At 38.8% G+C, this 18,065-nt stretch overlaps 1 protein-coding gene across 13 annotated transcripts in view; it reads right to left on the minus strand.

Annotated features, from left to right (window-relative positions):
- ESRRG (estrogen related receptor gamma) overlaps window positions 1-18,065 on the minus strand; it is a 412,544-nt gene that overhangs the window by 197,872 nt on the left and 196,607 nt on the right. Inside the window, exons 1-2 of one of the 13 annotated variants that reach the window (XM_064509694.1) lie at window positions 17,171-18,009; window positions 16,696-16,777 (exon numbers count right to left, since the gene is read on the minus strand). The exons of 11 other annotated variants lie outside the window; for them this stretch is intronic. The gene's annotated coding sequence lies outside the window, so the exon portion shown is untranslated. Of the gene's footprint in view, window positions 1-16,695; window positions 16,815-17,170; window positions 18,010-18,065 lie in introns of those variants that run through there. One more of the 13 variants, XM_064509702.1, reaches the window with a different exon arrangement.

Raw genomic sequence — 18,065 nt, forward strand, 5'->3', positions numbered from 1 at the left:
AGCTTATTCCAGCTGCAGCCAAAAAATGACCCTCCTAACTGACATACTATAGAACAAAAATAACCTATGGACCGCGGTCTAGGAATCAAGTAGAGGTAGTGGTTTAACCTAAGTTGCACCATCACTGTGTGTTACAGACTAGCATCCCACTATGGTACATTAGTGTTTGAATTATGAAGCAGTCATGAAATGTTAATTGTGAACTACACTGAATATTAGTTACATAGTATTCATATTACATTCATTCTCTATGACTAAATACCTGAAGTGAATCATTTTCACCACTGAGTTTTTTCAAATTATTTTTTTTTTCTCAGTGAGTTCTTCTCTTTGATATATATGAACCCCACAAATTATCTTTTTGAAATAGGCTCACTTAATTTAACAGCATCAAAGACTCTAATAAAAAAAGAGTTTAATATTCCCTAGGATGACCAGTTTCTCTGCATTGCTCCGTCACTATCTCCATAGCTTGGCCTTTCCACTATGGGAGTATTAAGTCAGTCTGAAATAAGAACCAGTCTACACTATAGCCAGATTTCCAACTCTCTTCATGGAAAGACTCCCCAGCCTTCATTCTTAAAAGTTGCAGGAGACTAACAAGTTGCTTTGACCTGGTGCCCCAAAAGCCTCTTCCAGGAAATCAAATAATGTTAAGTGCATAAACTTTTCCAGGCACCGTTCAGAGGAGAGTATGCACCTACATCACAGAGCACTGAAATTTGAATATAAAAGTGCTGAGGGGCTGTCAGATCTGAGCGAGCCTCATATCTTTATAATAAAGACTTTTCTGTGGACCAGAATCTTGAACAGATTATTCTGAAACAGGACACTGAGCAAGGCATGCGGTGTGTGTACTGCAGAGGAAGGGCTGTTGGATAATGAGCTCCAGGGAGCGATGAAGATTCGTGACTCCTCTAGGTGCTGAACAGGAAGAAGACAAAGCGATGAAGGCCAAAGCAGGCTGAACAAGGCAGAAGGGACTCTCAAGCAACACAGAGTACAGTAATCTGAAAAACTGATTCTTCTGAAGCAAAAAGTAAGACGCCAGAAAGCGCTCAAAGGATTGCAGAGAAAAAAGGATGTCATCCCAATTTATTCACAGTAGTATTGAAATTACTTGTATTACTGTAATAAAAATAATTCAAATTATTCTTATTGCAACCAGATCTTTTAGCATTCACATATCAGTACTTGGGAGCCTTTGCCACCTTCGCACTTCATAGCTAAACACACTACCAGCATACCCTACTACAGCTTGAATACATCCTCTCTTGCAACAAATCCTGTAAGTCTTACTCAGACAAAACTCCCACAAAAATTAAAAAAGAAAAGATATGGAAATGTGTAGCAGTCACATTATGGATATGAAAGCCCTCTGGGCCCAATATCATGTCAAAGGAAACCACAGAGGATAGAAGGGTTTCATGTATTAGTTAAACATACTTTTCCGCAGCAATCATTGCTGTGCGTTAAAGAAACATCAGATCAGAAGCAAACAGCGTGAAGAGGGAAGTGTGCTGCAGAAGGCTTCCCTGGGAATAACTGACTGACTCAGCCCTGTTGCTGCCTGCTCCCTTTCAGCAGGCTGCAACTACTAGCAATAAAATAAGCCTGGTAAGACCAAGACTTGGATTCTTGCTCTGTTTCCTATTTTTTCTACTCAAAACAGCCATACACTGTTTGGTACAATAATGCCTACACAAAAGAGCAAAAATGTTTAATACATAGTTACAAACGCTAGGTTTCCCACTGTTTATGCTCCATGACTCAAGGCAACTTAGGCAGTATTAATTTTACATGGATACCACAAAGGCTTATAGCAAACACCGTGGTTCCTACGAGCCCTCATAAGGAATAGTGCATACTATCCAGCTGAGTTATGACTAAAACATCCATCTATAGCCAGAAAAGTTTTATTTTACATATCTTTGCTACTTAAAACTGGGGGTGGAGGGTATGAACAGAAAATGGTTTTGCCTTTAGAAAAGGCATATTCTGATACAAAAAGGTAGTGACATTTTACATGCCCTGATTTACGGTGAAAACAGTCACAGGCCCTTAGCAAGCGTCCAGTCCTCAACAATAGCTGTGCCACTGATTACAACTAAATTTCTAATTTTTTTTTTAAACCAGCAAGAATGCTTGCACTTGCTACAAGATGACTAACTCACTCACAGCTGCACCACTTATGAGTAATGGCATGATTCCCTCATTCTTTGACTGTTAAGTATCTTCTCTGTATGTCTGCTTCTCCCTGTATATATTAATACCTAACCTCCATGCTGCTTATCAAGCTGCATGCAAACAATACCTGGTATTATCCTGCAAAGAAGCAGATGATTTTAAACAGCTACTGGGAAATTAACTTTCCAATCAAGGTTTCAACTTGTTGACTTACACGAATCAATATGCATCATTTCCAATCTTTATGTTATTGTTGGTTAGAAAAGTTAGCGCTGAGCTGAAGAATTAGGTCAGTTTCATTCAATCTGCTAATTAACCAGCTCTTCCTTTAGAGGGACGCCGGCTCCGCTTTCAAGACTGCTCCAGCTTTTTGTCAATAGAGTTCAGAACAGGGCTAATGATTATCATTAAAGAAAGCCCAGAGTGACTTTAAGAACTTATCTTTCTGTATTTTGCTCTTTTTAATCACACTGTGGGATCCTGGAATGAAGTCACTTCAGACAACTGTTCAGGTTTTTAAAAAAAAAAGAAAAAAAAAAGAAAGAAAGAAAAGGAAAGAAAAAAGAAAAGAAAAGAAAAAAGGTCAGAGAAGGAACGAGAGGAAATCTTCCATAAGTGGAAAAGGCAAGATTCTTCAGCAAAAACTACTCCCCTCCAATTCTCCAATTTGGAGGCTGATGATAGAAAAAACGCAAATCTCTGCAGCCACTATTAATATATTATTCTTTTACTATGAACCAGCACAGTCTTTCAGGGGGAGGCGAAGAACAGCATTAATACACAGAAAAACATACTTTCTTTATACTCTTCTCCTTAATACACAAACATATTTTCCTTATACTCTTCTCATGCTCTGATTCCTCCCCTTTGAAGTTATGCCACTGTAAAGAGATTCTGCCTAAATTCTTTGAATGTCTGGCCCTTGCCATAACTACACCCATGCTTTCTTCTGCTTGCGTACAACACTAGCTCAAATTGTCTTCTGCAGTCTGTCTCCTCTGCTCCTTATAGAGGTTTCTTAAACCAACATCTACTTTGCTGACCTATCTTAAATATTTATGTTAAACTTCCGTGCAGTTTTTCTAAATTTCTAAATTTTACCTTTGTTCATTTCTTAGACCCTTCTGGCAGGTGTTCAAACTCAATTCTGACTGGTTTCAAAGAAACAGAAGGCAGTGGTATGCTTTGTATACATCAATATTTTGCATGAGATGCTATTTTTCTTCACAATATCCCTTTTTCATTGCTGCTGTACTGATCTCAAGTTCTTTTTTTTTTTTTTTTTTCTTTTTCTTCTCCTCCCTGAAAGTACCTACTGGACCAATCTACTGCAAAATAAGCCTCTGTTGCAAAGCCATGCACATCACAGGGATAACAGAGGCTCTAAGAGTTATGCTGCATTACCTCCACAACGTTCATCAGGGCCTAGATCTGGCAACAGTCACGTAGGATCCCTGCATGCATTTCGGTTTCTAACCTGTTGGTATCCTATTGTTGCCTTGAGGACCATGGAACAGTTAAAAGAGCTGTGAAGGCTGGATATGTAGATCCCCAGAAATTTGGGCAATTTCCTGTTGCAAAGCCCAGCTTCTGCATCTGTTCCAAGCCAGGCCCCCTACTAATGTATCAGAGCTTCTCTCTCCTACCACCAGTATAAGCTGGTAAAGGCTACCAACCTGTCTATCCTTTTCACACCCTTTCAAGGTGTCAAAGGGAGCCTTTGGGTTAAATATAGGACCAGCACATCCAAAAAACATATTGCTTCAGCTTAGTGCTCCACTTAGTGCTCCCAGCTTATGTTCCAGCAGTTGAATTCTCTAGCAACTACTTCGTTTGCTTTTTTTGATAAATTTGATTTCTGTTATCTCCTCATAGTGCTATCTCAGTTACTGAGAAATTTTCCTTTACATGTATATAAGGTTACTCCTCCTCCCTGCTGCCTTCCTCTTTGATCTCCTCTCGGGAGTCAGAAATTATTGACTGCACACATTGTGTTGATTTTCCTGCTTGCCATTTGATTGAATTATCATCAGTGCCAATTACACAATTCTGCTAGAGACAGTAAAGTTACAGAGGGTGAAGTTTGTCTGGAAAACTATGGAGTCAAATCGCACCCTTTCACTTTTACCTGATAAGAACCCCTGAAGCAAATTTTGCATCCCATCTAAAGGTAAACTCCACAAAGCTTCAAGGTTGATGATCAAATATACAATAATGCACTGGACAAAAGCTTCACTCAAATCAATGGGAAAACTTCTGCTGCTTTAACTTTAATCCCTTTCTGTACTTGGTGTGGAATTCCTATATGACTTGTTATTTAGGACAAGTTAGAAGAGGAAGTATTGCTTGATTTACTATAAATTAGTAATGGGGCAAAAGTAGCCAGCTGGATCCAATCAACAACACTTCCATTGATTTCAGTGGGTAGGATTCCTCTAAGAGTACCCATTTCCATGTAGGTTCTTTGTTTTTCTTATATCAGGGATAATGAAATTTAAAGGAAATTATGTTAGCAATATTTTAGTGGATATATTCCATTTTAATGGGATTTAAGATATAATTTTGTCCCCAGATTAAAAATAAAATACGCCAGTTTGTTATTCTCATAACTTTTTTTTGGTCAGTGTTATTTAACAATAAAAATCACAGTGAAGTCAATCCTGAATAATTCACGAATCCCAATCTTACATTATTTTGGCATTGTTTTTTATGGCCTTTGCTGTTTCTGTCAACAAACAACAGTCCTCAACTATTTTCACCTTGGATTCCTGTAGATGAGCAGATCATAATTTTCAAAATGTGCTTACTGAGACAGTGCCCTAAGAAGATTTACCAACCATGCTGCCAAAACTTTGAAAAAGCAGCACCCAGAGAACGCTCTCTGCCAGAATTTAGTTGCAGTGGGTTTCATAATTATCAGTTTCCTTAAATATGTATTTTTAAGCCAGTTTTACGTCAATGATTTGAGAGCAGTAGAGTACAAGAGCAGCAGCAAAGCTTCTGATGTGTATGTTGTCACACTGTTTTTAATTTAAAAGCAAAGACTCATGTTACCCTTTAAGATACAATTAAAACAGCAAATATGATTTGATTTATTAAAAGTTACTAATAAGCAGTGCTAGCCAGCTGGGCTCAGTGTAAAAGGAGGAGAATGATGGATGAATTGATAGATTCATAGTTCACCCAACAACTAATCTGTATAGCAGCTATAGTGACAGTTCTGTGGGAAGTAGTGCAATCAGGCACAAATTATCATCATCGTCGTCCTTTGCATGTCTGTAGCAGCTTTCATTCCACTATCTCACATAAGTTTGCAGACACTTAATTAAGCCTCATGATATCCTCTCCAGGGAAGTCAATATTAGTTTACTTATAGGTAAACTGAGATACAGCAATGTGTAACTTGCTCAAGGTCACAGAGTGGGCCAGTGGCGAAGCCATGAATAAAATCCTCCAAGTCTAACCCCAATAGTCTGATTCAATTATGAAATGATGCACCTCTTCTGTTACCAGTTCCACACTGGAAATAGCAATGGCAGATGCTTTTGGAAAGAAGTAAAACGTGGCAAGTGAGAGAGAAAAAAGTAGTGAAAAATACCAACAACATAGATCCCATGCTCAAAAACTCAAACTGAGAAACTCTCTCTGAATTTGGAAGGCCTTTTTTGTTAAGTAAGTAAAATAGTTTCCCTTATTGAGAAGAGAATACTGTTATTTTATTTGCACTTTAAACAACTACTCTCAACAACTAATTAATGTTAGTGGCTAGATAAGTAAACTAAACCATTGTGGTAGCATTTCTCAAATGTTTCGCATGTATGTGGACAGTGAAAAAAAACAGATGGAGAATACTATAATGAATTGAAATGTTCTATTTAAAAACTGTTTGTCAGCTGTAGTTAAGTTGACACTGTCATCATGGCAACAAATCACAACACTTTACATGCTATGCTCCGTGCTCAAGTTTGCTACCAAGAGCCGACTTGTTGGAAATTGGAAGTTCTGAAGCAGCTCAGCGAGTGGAACAACAAGCAGGCAATGGCTACCTCGCGTTTCTACAGCGGCCTGGATGGAAGAGAAAAGGTCAACGGAGCACTTGTTTTTATAACAAACCAGTGGTTACCTCTACTATGCTGTACCAGATTAAAAAAATAAATAAAACAATCTACATAAGCAAAAACACTCAAAACAATACAAAGCGACTTCATGGTTCAGGTCGCTGATAACAGGTTAACGTCTTTCAGCTCAAGGTCAGCGGCTGAAATCAAGTTCACTCTTGATGTAACTCAAAGTCATTACCATCTGATTGCTGTTCAAATCAAATTTTGCTATGCAAAACGCACTTTTGGTGTCTCTGTGGTCCCTAGTGGGATGGAGCCCGCATATATTTAAAAAACACATGCTATTTCGCCTGGCACTGCTTGGCACCTTTGCTGATACTCTCAGCGGAGGCCTCCTTGGGCTCCCTGAACACCCTTGGCGCAGCATAGCCGGGCACCGCGGAGGTGCCCTGGCACCTGCCAGCTCTGGCTCTGCAGGCAGTGAGCAGCAGCCTCAGCTATTAGTGCCACCACTTTGGTAGCATCCACCAACTAGCTTCGAGTCTTTTATTTTCTGTATGTAAAAGGAAAAAATACACTCATAATCTACTGCCCTCGTGCAAACCCTGTGAATCTCTGTAGTAGAGGAAAGAGCAAGCACTTTGCAAGGTAGCCAAGAATCAGGCCCCTGAAGCCTTCATCTGTTAAAGCCTCAGCCGCAATCCAGCCCCAAATCTGGATCTCAGTAGCATCCCTTCATAATTATGATTACGCTACTATATATTGGAGACAGTAATAACATTTGTCAGGATTGACATTTCTGTTATCTTCTCACAGGGCTTTTGAAAGTAAGTCATGCTACTAAAATACAGTCTGCAATTCTAAACTACTCCAGATTAACTTAAATGGATTTGTATTTACATTCCCTTTGCTAATATTAGTTATGGCTACACAGACTCAAAAAGAGTAATTAATAAACAGTATGTAATGCAGAAGACTGATTTTTCTTTACATCAGCAGATACTCTTTTGAATCTAACGCAGCTAATACTTGCATAAAGAAGTGGAAAACAATAGGAGAGTAAGTCTCAAATACTCGCTGTAATTATTCCACTTTTTGGGAAAGGTAAGGAAAACATTGAGAAAAATGTCTGTAGAACTGCCTACTCAATAGAACATGAATAATGAAAATATCTCTACAAAGCTTTCAACCTCCTATTACAATGGTTGTGGAAAAAGAGTACATTATTAAACATTGTGGCAAATGTGGCAAAACAAACTAACTAAATTAATAAATCTAATGACTTACTGGATTTATGAATTTATTTAGCTGTAACCAAAATTATTTGCAATACTGCTGGGTGCAGAATTGTTCTTGCTATTGTCTCAGTTTTCACTGAGACAAGATAGAGATTGTCATGAGGGAAAATCAGACACTGGTTTTAGCAGCGAGGGCTTGATTTATTATTGCTTCAAACAAGTTTCATGCATTAAAGATCCCTGTACAGAACATGACATGTTCTTTCTTTAAAAACAGCTACACACTTTAGGACAAGTGACATGATCCAAATGGTCCCATCTGACGTTGATGGCTATTCTAATGCAGCACAGGAATGTCTCCCTGACTCAATGTGTTTAACATTTTTTCAAACGGAGAGGAGAAGAATAAAAGGAAAATGCCTAATTAAAATGAAATATCCTTCCCACAGAAATTCAGTTTTCATCTCACTTTCTGTGTTAGCTGCCATCTCGTAGGCTAAAGAAAAGATTTCATTATACACACACCCCTCTATTCAGACATGAATTGTAGCACTTGGCAATCATCTGTTGCGGGTCACATCTGAAATTCACTGACCTGAAGGGAAAACATTCCCTCGACTTCACTAACCTTTGGATCGGGTCTGTACAGTTGTGGTAGTTATAGGAAATAAATTGCAAAGTAACACCATTGAAACAAAAGCATAACTAGACATTTTTATACAGACCAAGAATAAGAGAAAGAAAGAGGAAGACTGACACAGAGCTGAAGAGATACAACAATATCAGATAAAATAATATTTCAAATCGCTGTAGCACATTTCAGCTTAGACAAAAAAGCACTTATGCAGCACAGAAAAACACATTTTTAGATTTTAATATAGTTGGAATATTTTAGTTAAGTACCCCCAAATTAGGCAACTAATTCTGTAAAGATGGAAAAAAAAAAGATGACAGCTAGTTTCTTTATTTTACTCCCTGGCAAATAGGTATTACGGCCAATGAAACGCGTCATTTTCAATAAGTCTTCCCCCCCCCCCCCGCCCCCCATCTGGGAGGGTCTTCTTCCTTTATGGTACATGTGGTACATTATTACCCATTCCCTTTATTCCCACCATCACTCATTCCACCCATTCCCATTCTTGCAAGAAAGACTGAAGGAAGTTTCCTTCGGACCGCACCAATATGACACTAAGAGTGTATCAGGACTGATGAAAAATTCTCTGAAGTATTCCTTTTCAAAGGGGCAAATCAACATTAGACAAACTTTCATCAGCCAAACTCTGGTCTCACAACAGTATAACATGAAGACAGCAGCAATTAAGTTATTCTGGATTTATATGTATGTAAATGACCAGAAGGTGATCCTCTACCCCTGAGGCTCCAAGGGCTCATAGGCAACTTAAATATTGCATTTCCTCCTTCATCATTTCCCAGTATAACAACTTTTCTGCTTGCCAGTTCCAATCCACCCTTTTCCTCCCACAGCCATAGTCTGCTTAGGACCCTCTCTTGGTTGCAGTTTTCCATTTTCTCTCCCGCATGTCAAATCCTTCCATAGACAAGGCAGATTCCTCCGCTCTGCTTCTGCACACACACACTCCAACTATGGAAACTGCTCATTTAAGGTAAATAACTCCACTTCTTAACATCCAGTAGGATTCAGAAGCACGTGCACGTGCATATCAAAACATGGTAGGCCAGATTGTCAGTTATAATGTAAGAGCTGAAATCAGTCAAGCTACACTGACTTATGCACATCATCCAAGAATAGGGTCTGTTGACTAAAGCAGTCATTTGTGGCACTACTCTCAGATCCGCAGAGCCCAGGTGACCACCACAGCAGGGAAAGATGCATCAAATGCCAAATATTCACCTAGCCTTCAAGAGTTGACTAAAAGGAAGCAACGGGTTTTGAAATGTACCCACTCTCCAGTGAAGAAAGTCCAGTGAAATAAGCAATTATTCCATCAACCCCGAGTCTATGTAACTGCAAGTTACAACATACCAGTCCGTTTTAAACACATGAGATTTTTAACTTGGTTTTATTCTTTCCCTGCACAGACAACTTTTGCTAATGAACACATCCTAAAAAAGGGCTAATCACAATATGAAAAACAAAAGCACCTAAACAGCACCTTTAGCATTACTCTGTCTCCAAACCCAAACTGAAAATATATGACTACTTCTGAAGCGAGAGGCAATGACAGAACCCTGCAACTTTTTCCTTTTTCTTTATTTTTTAAAGTCAAATTGTTATTTCCCACCTCTAAGAGAGCAGAATTGTTTCACCAGACACTGATAAAGCTCAGCAGAAGAACTGCTATATATTGACTGCTGCTTAGCATGTTTTCAGTGTTATTCTTCATCTCCACGTAGCTATAGCACGTGACCTCCTATATCTTCAGTCTTGCATTATGTCCCATGTCTATTGCTCCCTTGGTTCATCTCTATCTTAAGCTAGGAATGGAAAGAATACTGGTATAAGGAAAGAAAAAGTAATCCGAGTAGTTTATTCTCCTTTAGTATTCCTCTGAATGTATTCTTAACATTTCTGCCAGAATGCTATGGTAAGGTGAGCGAGTCTCTAGGCCACAGATTTACAGCATTTACCTGTGGTCTTAGAAAAAAGAAGGAAGATATTGTATGTATGATGTATGTATGAAAGTAAGCCTAAACACCCTGTATATAACTCCAGCAGATTTTCGACAGTATCCATTTAACAGAATTCTGAGAATAGAGGTAGAAGTGTGAGAACAACGGAGAGCACAGCCAAAACGTATTGCCAGCCTGCAAGAATCTTTCCTACATAGAGACTGTGATATGCCAAGAAAAAAATGCTGAAATTCAGGTGCCCACTAAAGGCTCATCAGGTGGGCTTTTTCTGACTAGATGAGCATGCTGCCACTTAACTCAGTCATTTAGACTCTTTTTAAAGCTGACCGAGAAAAGCAGGCACTTTAGGGTTGAATTTCTCTCTTCTACAGTAGCCATCCAAAACAAGCAAGATGAACCGTACCCTAGAAGGCCCTACTTCTCTCCATCAGCTATAAAGAGAGCTGAGGATGGTAAGCTCAGACATAGATGTTTACACTACAGATGTCTAAAGTCAGGTGAAATGAATCTCATCGTAGGAGTTTTTCCAAGGACTTGAAAGAGGAGAGGATTTCATCAAAGGGCTATTTCAAGATAACTGTCATAGTCCAAAAAAGAAGTAATTCACTTAGCAATGGCCAGTTTTAATTTGGGCTAGTTCCTCTTTGGCAAAATTGGTTTAAACACCACATTCAAAGTTATTCCAGTCTATCTGCAACAACACTAAGTGGGTCAGAGCAGAGGATGAATACTAGGGCTTTTCCTTTTTGTTCTTGATTCTACAAGTGAGTGGTTCGACGATCTTGGTCATAATCATTTAATCCGTCTGTCAGTTGTCTGTTTGTAAAAAAGAAGGTAAAAATATTTGCATGTTTTACTGAGAGTTCATCAATTACATTTGGTAAAATGATTTGCCTCTTTTGACACAAGGATTATATGCTTTGTACATTAACGTACGTCTTCTTAGCTATTTTCTCCCTTATGCAGCTAGCCAACACAAGCGAGGTTCTGGCTGGCCAGACTCTCTTTTGCTTTTCCTACCTTTTCAAGGAAAGGCTAAGGAAGAGGCAATTCCTCTATGCATACTTGTTGTTGAGATAAATTCAGTTTTAAGAATATATTTCTATTAACCATACAGTGAACATCACCGTGAATGTTATATAAAAGGAACTACGTAGGTGTCACTGAGTAATTGCATAACAACGTGGAAACTGAAGACTGCAGGCACAGAGTAGTGACAAAGCAAAGTGCGCAGAAAAGAACACACAGGCAAGCTATGGGCAGGATTTTTTTGTGAAAAATGAGTAAAATATTACCAGAGATACTCATACAGGTGGAGTTAGACTCCAGCTCCATTGGATACTGACATTTAACAATATAATTTAAAGTCTCCAGTTAATAGGCTTGAACTCTCTTGGCTTTATACTGGGTGTATAAGAGATTGACGTTCTGACACAATAAATAATCCCAACTTTTCCATTTCCTCTTTTGACATTTCTTTCACCACTGTCAGGCTAATGCTTGCATCTTGAGAGAAAGAAATAAAAATCTCATACAAGGAAAAAGATCCTCCACTCATTTCTCTCTTGTTACTCTTACTGATACTCTACTGCTGTCATTTTAATGTAACACCAAAAGAGGCCAGAAAAATACATTTCTGCATGCAGCTCAAAAAATGGTTTGTGCTGCAAACAAACTATGATCAAGATTACAGGTAATACAGTTTAGGCTGTAAGACAGAGGCTGGAATCAGAGGAACTGACTGACTTGCTCTCTCAGACTTTCTTGCCTCTCCTGACTCTCATCCACCCTTCTATTTCTCTGGTAAACCGTTATTAAGGCACCTGATGGAAGGTATATGGCAATGGAAGACGAAGAAAGAAAAGCAGTTATTTGGCACACACATGAAAAAGAGAAATTAGTCCAGGCCTGAGAACAGTATGGCACAAGACTGGAAGAAAACTACATGGGAAAGGTTACAAGAAATATGAGAAACAGCACAAACAGGAAGAGAGCTGTTGTGTTAAAAGCAGTAAGAGTTCATTATGCCAAAGTTACAGGCACACTTCAATAGCTTAGCCAAAAGCTAAGCTTAGCTTAGCGGAGAGTTAGTTCTGACAGCATAAGACAGACATTCGTAGGCACATAACCAGTCAAAATAGGTATAGGTTTGTTCCATATCCCCAAGGTGATGTAGAATAATGAGAGAATATCAGAAAAAATGACATAAATTTGCTGTAGAAGAAAAGAGTCATGTTAACGGATACAATCTGAAAAATGGCCCAGAGTACCATTCAAGGACCAATTCTGGGGCAATCAACTGTCATGTTTCCTGCACGCGGCAGGCAATTTTTAACGAGACCCTTTAACAAAGTGTGCAGTCTTTATCTGAGGAATCAATAGAGTTTCAGTGGACCAGATTTCACCTCTCTTCACAAGAGCCCAAAGCACCCCACTAACATCAAAAAATGTCTGCAAATTTAACCAAGAGCCTGCTCTAGTCCTCCAGTCCGCACATGAGTGAAATAGGATTGAAAACCAACAACAGTCAATTATATTCAGCATTTATATCAGCATCCACCCAGACTTAAAAGTTTTCCATCATGTCTTTTGCAGCAAGGAACCTGTACTAGGTGCATCTGTAGGCTGGGGTACTTTACTTATGTTCAGTACTATAGGTGTGAATACTCTTGAAAGTGAGCATCTGTTTATTCATAATGCAAAAATAATATAAATCACATTGTTGACCTTGGGGGATTGACCTCCCTTCAGGTTTCAAGTAAACGCTGTTAAATTGTTCTGTGGCTGAGACTATTGCATCAGCCTCAGCATGAGCTTTTTTTTTTTTTTTTTTTTTTTTTTTTTTTTTTTGATACCTTAAAAATTGTGAAGTCACAGCAGAACAAGACCTAGGTGCATTTTTATGCAATTTAAGAAAAATATCATTGAATCTCTACTTCATGTTTGCAGACTGCTTACTTGTGAAAATTATAACAACTGACACAGAGATATAAACTGATATCATGAGCAGACTAAGTTTTAAGGCAGCCAAACTCATTTAGGAAGATAAGTTGGATCACTCCCAGCTCCTCAGAAATGAATCTACTATTCCATGTCTTTATGACATCGTTGAAGTATTCAATGCTGGAGGGGCACTAAAAATATTGCAGTGTTCTGTGCAGGTATTAGCCTTTCATTTCCTTTTGGCCAGATACAAATTGTCAAACTGTTCAAACCCCAGACACTATACCAATCCCAAAAGCCTAAATGACATTCATCAAATAATTTCCTAATGAAATGTATTAGAAACCATTTAGAAAAAAACATATCGGTCTAATTTCCCAGAACAGACTAGAGGCTTAATTTTCTTCTCAGCTACACTGGAGTAATTCTAGAATAATGTAATTGATGACAGGAGCTACTCAAACTCTCAGAGCAGCATATCTGGAAGGTGAAGTCGGTTGTGGGACAACAGATTGCAAGGACTCAAGGAGCTAGGTTCGACCCCCAAATTTCCATCTGACATACACCTGATGTCTTGCTTCCCTGGGGAACACAGAGTGCGGGCTTTGGGCAGCAGCCATTGAAACAGGCTTTTGCTGCAATCTCAGGATTTTGTGGGTATCATGTAAGGCTATCCAGCTACAAAAGCACAGAGTAACCCTGAAGCTGCCCCAAGCCATGCTGGGATGGAGCACAAGTCAGCCCTAAAATCTCAGAGATTCCTTGGCAGCTGCTCTCCCAGCAACACAAGCAGGGCACAGCTTGCAATTCGGCCCACGTGTTAGAATGAATTTCTAGTGCATTGGCATTACGCAGGGGTAAAGGGAAGGCTTTTAAGTGGGCAAGCTTTATAATACACTGCTGAACCAAAAGACCATTCTCCAATGAAATAATGTTAGGACGAAGGGGAGGGGGGGAGAGAGAGAGAAAGTTACAACAAAAATGCTATCTTTTCCTCCTTGTACAGAGTGAAACTAAACACTTGTATACATCATCACCAGACCAGCGCTGGTCATGCACAGATTTGTTTTTTAAGGTATCAGGGCAATTTCCTTTTGGGAAAAATGATTATAGATCAGTTAAAACAAAATCATGAATCATATCTATCAATTGGAAAGGATAAACACATATAGTATAGTTTCTGCTGATCTGCTGGATAAGGGATTGAAAAATAATAGATATGTTTATATAGTTTAAATATCATCACTTTTTGTAGCATGATATAATCTTTGTCTTTGGAACACAAAGAAAAATACTGCAACTCCTGTATTAAAAGGAGGTTCCACAACAGAAAACAGACTTTGAATCTAGTCTGTCCTATATTTCATATGCACATTTGGGTCACAAAAGTCCCATATATTCTGTTCTACTATCCTTGGCCATCTTTCTCTCATACATGACTGTATAAACTAATAGACAAAGCAATCTGAAAGACCAATGCCAGGGTGCATCCTACTGCTTTTGAGAAGCCCTTTAGCCTTTGCATCTTGTCCTACAGATTGGAAAGTTAAGGTCTTTGTTGCACTCATATGTTACCAGTTTCAGAAGGCCTGTTAACTAAATACATTTCTATATCTGTGGGGGGCTTTTTGTTTTTGTTTTTTTTTTTTTTTTTTTTTTTGTCTTTTTAAAGATGATCTCAAACCTGCCAAACCTTTCTGTTTCCCACCTCTAGGAGTTCACCACCTACACCTTTAACTTCGGAGAAGGGCAGCGGCAAAGCATTGTGCAAAAGCAGACCAGGAAGCCTAGTAAGGCCTAATCACTTTCCATTAAAAGAGTTGATGACAGCCATGCTGTAGAAACTGCTCCTTAGAACAAAGGACAGCATGTTATGTAACTGTCTTGGGCAGTTAGCTACATAAACAGGATTTACTTGCTGGTAATGCTATAAGGCCAAAATCTGCAACAGATTTTGTCCAGGATTGGACTGGAATAAAGAGCTGAATTATTGCATAGGTGCAAGACAAAGAACCAAAGAACCAATATTATCACCTGAAAGGCATTATGTCTTCAAGAAATAATTTCTGTTAGAGGAAATATAAGCAAAATAAATACAAAAGCTAGTCTTTATCTTCTTTTTCAGAAGCAAAGACACTCATCACTGCAACTAGCACACAGGTCTAGACAGAATATTCTGAAAGGACTTAAGGTCTTCTTCATAATGTAGATCACATTCTAATACAGAGACCCCCCTGGTGAAAGATCTGCTTCTCTTTTAAAGCTACAGAGATCATTTCTCTTCATTTGCACAATCATAAAGCTGGAGCAGCTACAACAGCTCATTTGGAAGAATGACATGAGGAAACTATTTAGGGTACTGTTATCTATGTTTTCATGCAGCCTAACAGTTGAAAATGAGATTTTCCACCACCTCAAAACCCACCAGCTACCCACAGCCCAACTTGCAGAGCTTCTCAGATCATGCAATGAAAATTCCTGGACAACTTTGTGTACTAAGTCTTTTCTGTCTCCTAGATTTCTTGTCTCTCAATTAGATGCAAAAGCAGAGCTCTCATGTGAAACTCCTAAGCTCTATTTGTATTGAAAATAATAGCTTTCTTTGCACATGTGAATATATTGGATAACACTTTAAACTTAGTGCTTATCTGCAAATATAGGACAATATATAAATATTAGTTTTTTAAAATAGAATAAAAACACATTGGGGGGTTGGAATAAAGTTATATGTAAGCTAATAGCAGCCAGAGCAGGAAAAATAAGGGACAGTATGAAAACTTAACACTTTCTGACACAGGTGTTTGCCCAGCCAGGAACCTATTAGCACCTTGTCACAAAAGCCCCTAAGCACACAAAAATATGAATTTGGAAGTCAAAAAAAACCAATGGACATACACAATTAAGTGACCAACTGAAAACCTGTCATCTTCCTTCTTTGGAACACAGCCAAAAATGACTGCTAGGAAGGAAGAGAGAGTCTGGAAATACCTGAAGCTCAACTTCTAGCCTTTACTGGCAGGGGAAAAAAACAACCCCCACCCCCACCCCCACACACATGTATTTACATGTAACAAAGGGTGGGAGAGAGGATGAATGTTTTGTGGGAATATCTCCATTACTTTTATGGGACTGTTGTGAAACCTGAAGCCTAGAATTGGCTGCTGATTTAGAGGAATCCAGGGGCAAACGCACTGAATGCCTCCTGGTACTTGCATATAGAGCAAGTTACGAAGTGTCTGCCAAAGAACTAACATCTCTGCCTTCACGGTCTCTGCATCAGTTGTCTGAGCTTCCCCTAGCTCATTTAATCTGCTGCATTCAGTTACCTTTCTCTGAGTATGTTTCCTCTACCTCAGTTTTCTTATTCCTCCATTTCACTCACTCAACAAATTCAAACACTTCCACCTGCAAGTCTCTACCATGGCTTAAATGAGAGACTCTACGAAGTCTCTATCGTGACATAAAAACTACCTACATCTTGGCTGTCATGCTTGACCTGTAGTGAACTTCCATGGTTAGTTAAACTTTGAGTCTAACTGCAAATATGCTGAAATAGGCTTCCAGATTCATCCCTCTCTGGTCACAGTGCATAAACTTTGTTCTGCATTTTTTCATCCTTTTCTTTGTGTGCAAGATACTTCTTCAATACCTACCCAAAATCTAGAGTCTTCTTTATCCTTTCTAGGATTCTACCAGGAGTGTAACCATGTGCAACTTCATCACGTAATCCTTTAACTATGAAAAACAAAAAATGCCAGCACAAAAAACAAAACAAAACAAAACAAAACAACACACACCCACTCTTTACATCACACCTCTCCCCATCCTTTTCATCTCAATTATAGGTATTTAGATTGGAAACAGTTTATTACCATAAAGGAATTAGGTGACAACCCTACATCTTCACTGCAGACCAGAACCTCATTATACTAGACCGTCCATAAATACTGTAAAATAAGCCAGTTCTTGATTTAAAGAGCTTTTGGCAAGTTTGCCTGGGAGAGGACTCAGCTGGCATTTGCTGCCTGTGATACCTCTTTAGAGCTCCTTCATTGTTTACCATGCAATAAACAGGGCAAAACCTCAAGAGAAAATACACACCTAAAAGCAACTGTCAAACATACTTACAAAGAGTTTTTAACAAAGATTTTAAAGTGAAAGTTGCACCATCTCCGTGATTTCATAGGCTCAACAGTTTCTTGGCCACTTTGTTCACTGCACATTCATTGCAAAGCGCAAGGCGACCTGGAAAACAGATCTGACAGGCACCTGTAAATAGCAGTGTTTTCAGGGCTTAGAAGAATTAGGGGCCTAATTCTTATACCAGCACAAATCAAAAATGAGTGTAAAGTCTGACCTGACATTACACTGGTGTAAAACACGCATGCAGCCAAGTTGTGCTTGTTTCAGCAGAGGAACTTTAGTAACAGGTGCCGACTGACATGCAAATAAACCTCCTGAAATTGCACCGAGAGGTGGAGAGAGAGAGACAATCTTGATTAATATTTTCTGAAGGACACTACTGTGAAGTGCTTAGTTTTGATCAGCTCAACATAAATTATCATATAACCCATTTCCAATGAGAATGCAGTACAAGCTAAATTTCGCACTGATTTATAGCTTACGAAGCCTTCACTGAATTCCACGGCTGTTTCACAAGTCCAGGTCAGTACAGTGTTTAGGCTTGTTTTCTTTCATTAAACATGTATGGCTGCGCATTAGGGATGGAAGCTCCAAAAACAGCAAGAAAAGGACTTTAAAAAAGATACGATCCCGTGCATGGGGAAGATGATTCCCCTTTGCAAATTTCTAAACCTCCGTTCAGTTTTTCCCGAAATGACTAAAATAATGACACCATTTGAAAGACGATGATGTAAATTTTGAAAAAAAACGTACAATAATGAAAGTTATGTCTGAACCATATTTCTTATACTTTCAAATGTTTGGCATCTCTTCTCAGAAACAAAGCCTCCACCTGCATCAAGTCCCAGTTCAGTCTGGCAGCCTGGAAAGAGAAAACCTT

The sequence above is a fragment of the Dromaius novaehollandiae genome, chromosome 3, assembly GCF_036370855.1.
Source record: "Dromaius novaehollandiae isolate bDroNov1 chromosome 3, bDroNov1.hap1, whole genome shotgun sequence".
In the NCBI taxonomy this organism is placed as follows: Eukaryota; Metazoa; Chordata; class Aves; order Casuariiformes; family Dromaiidae; genus Dromaius; species Dromaius novaehollandiae.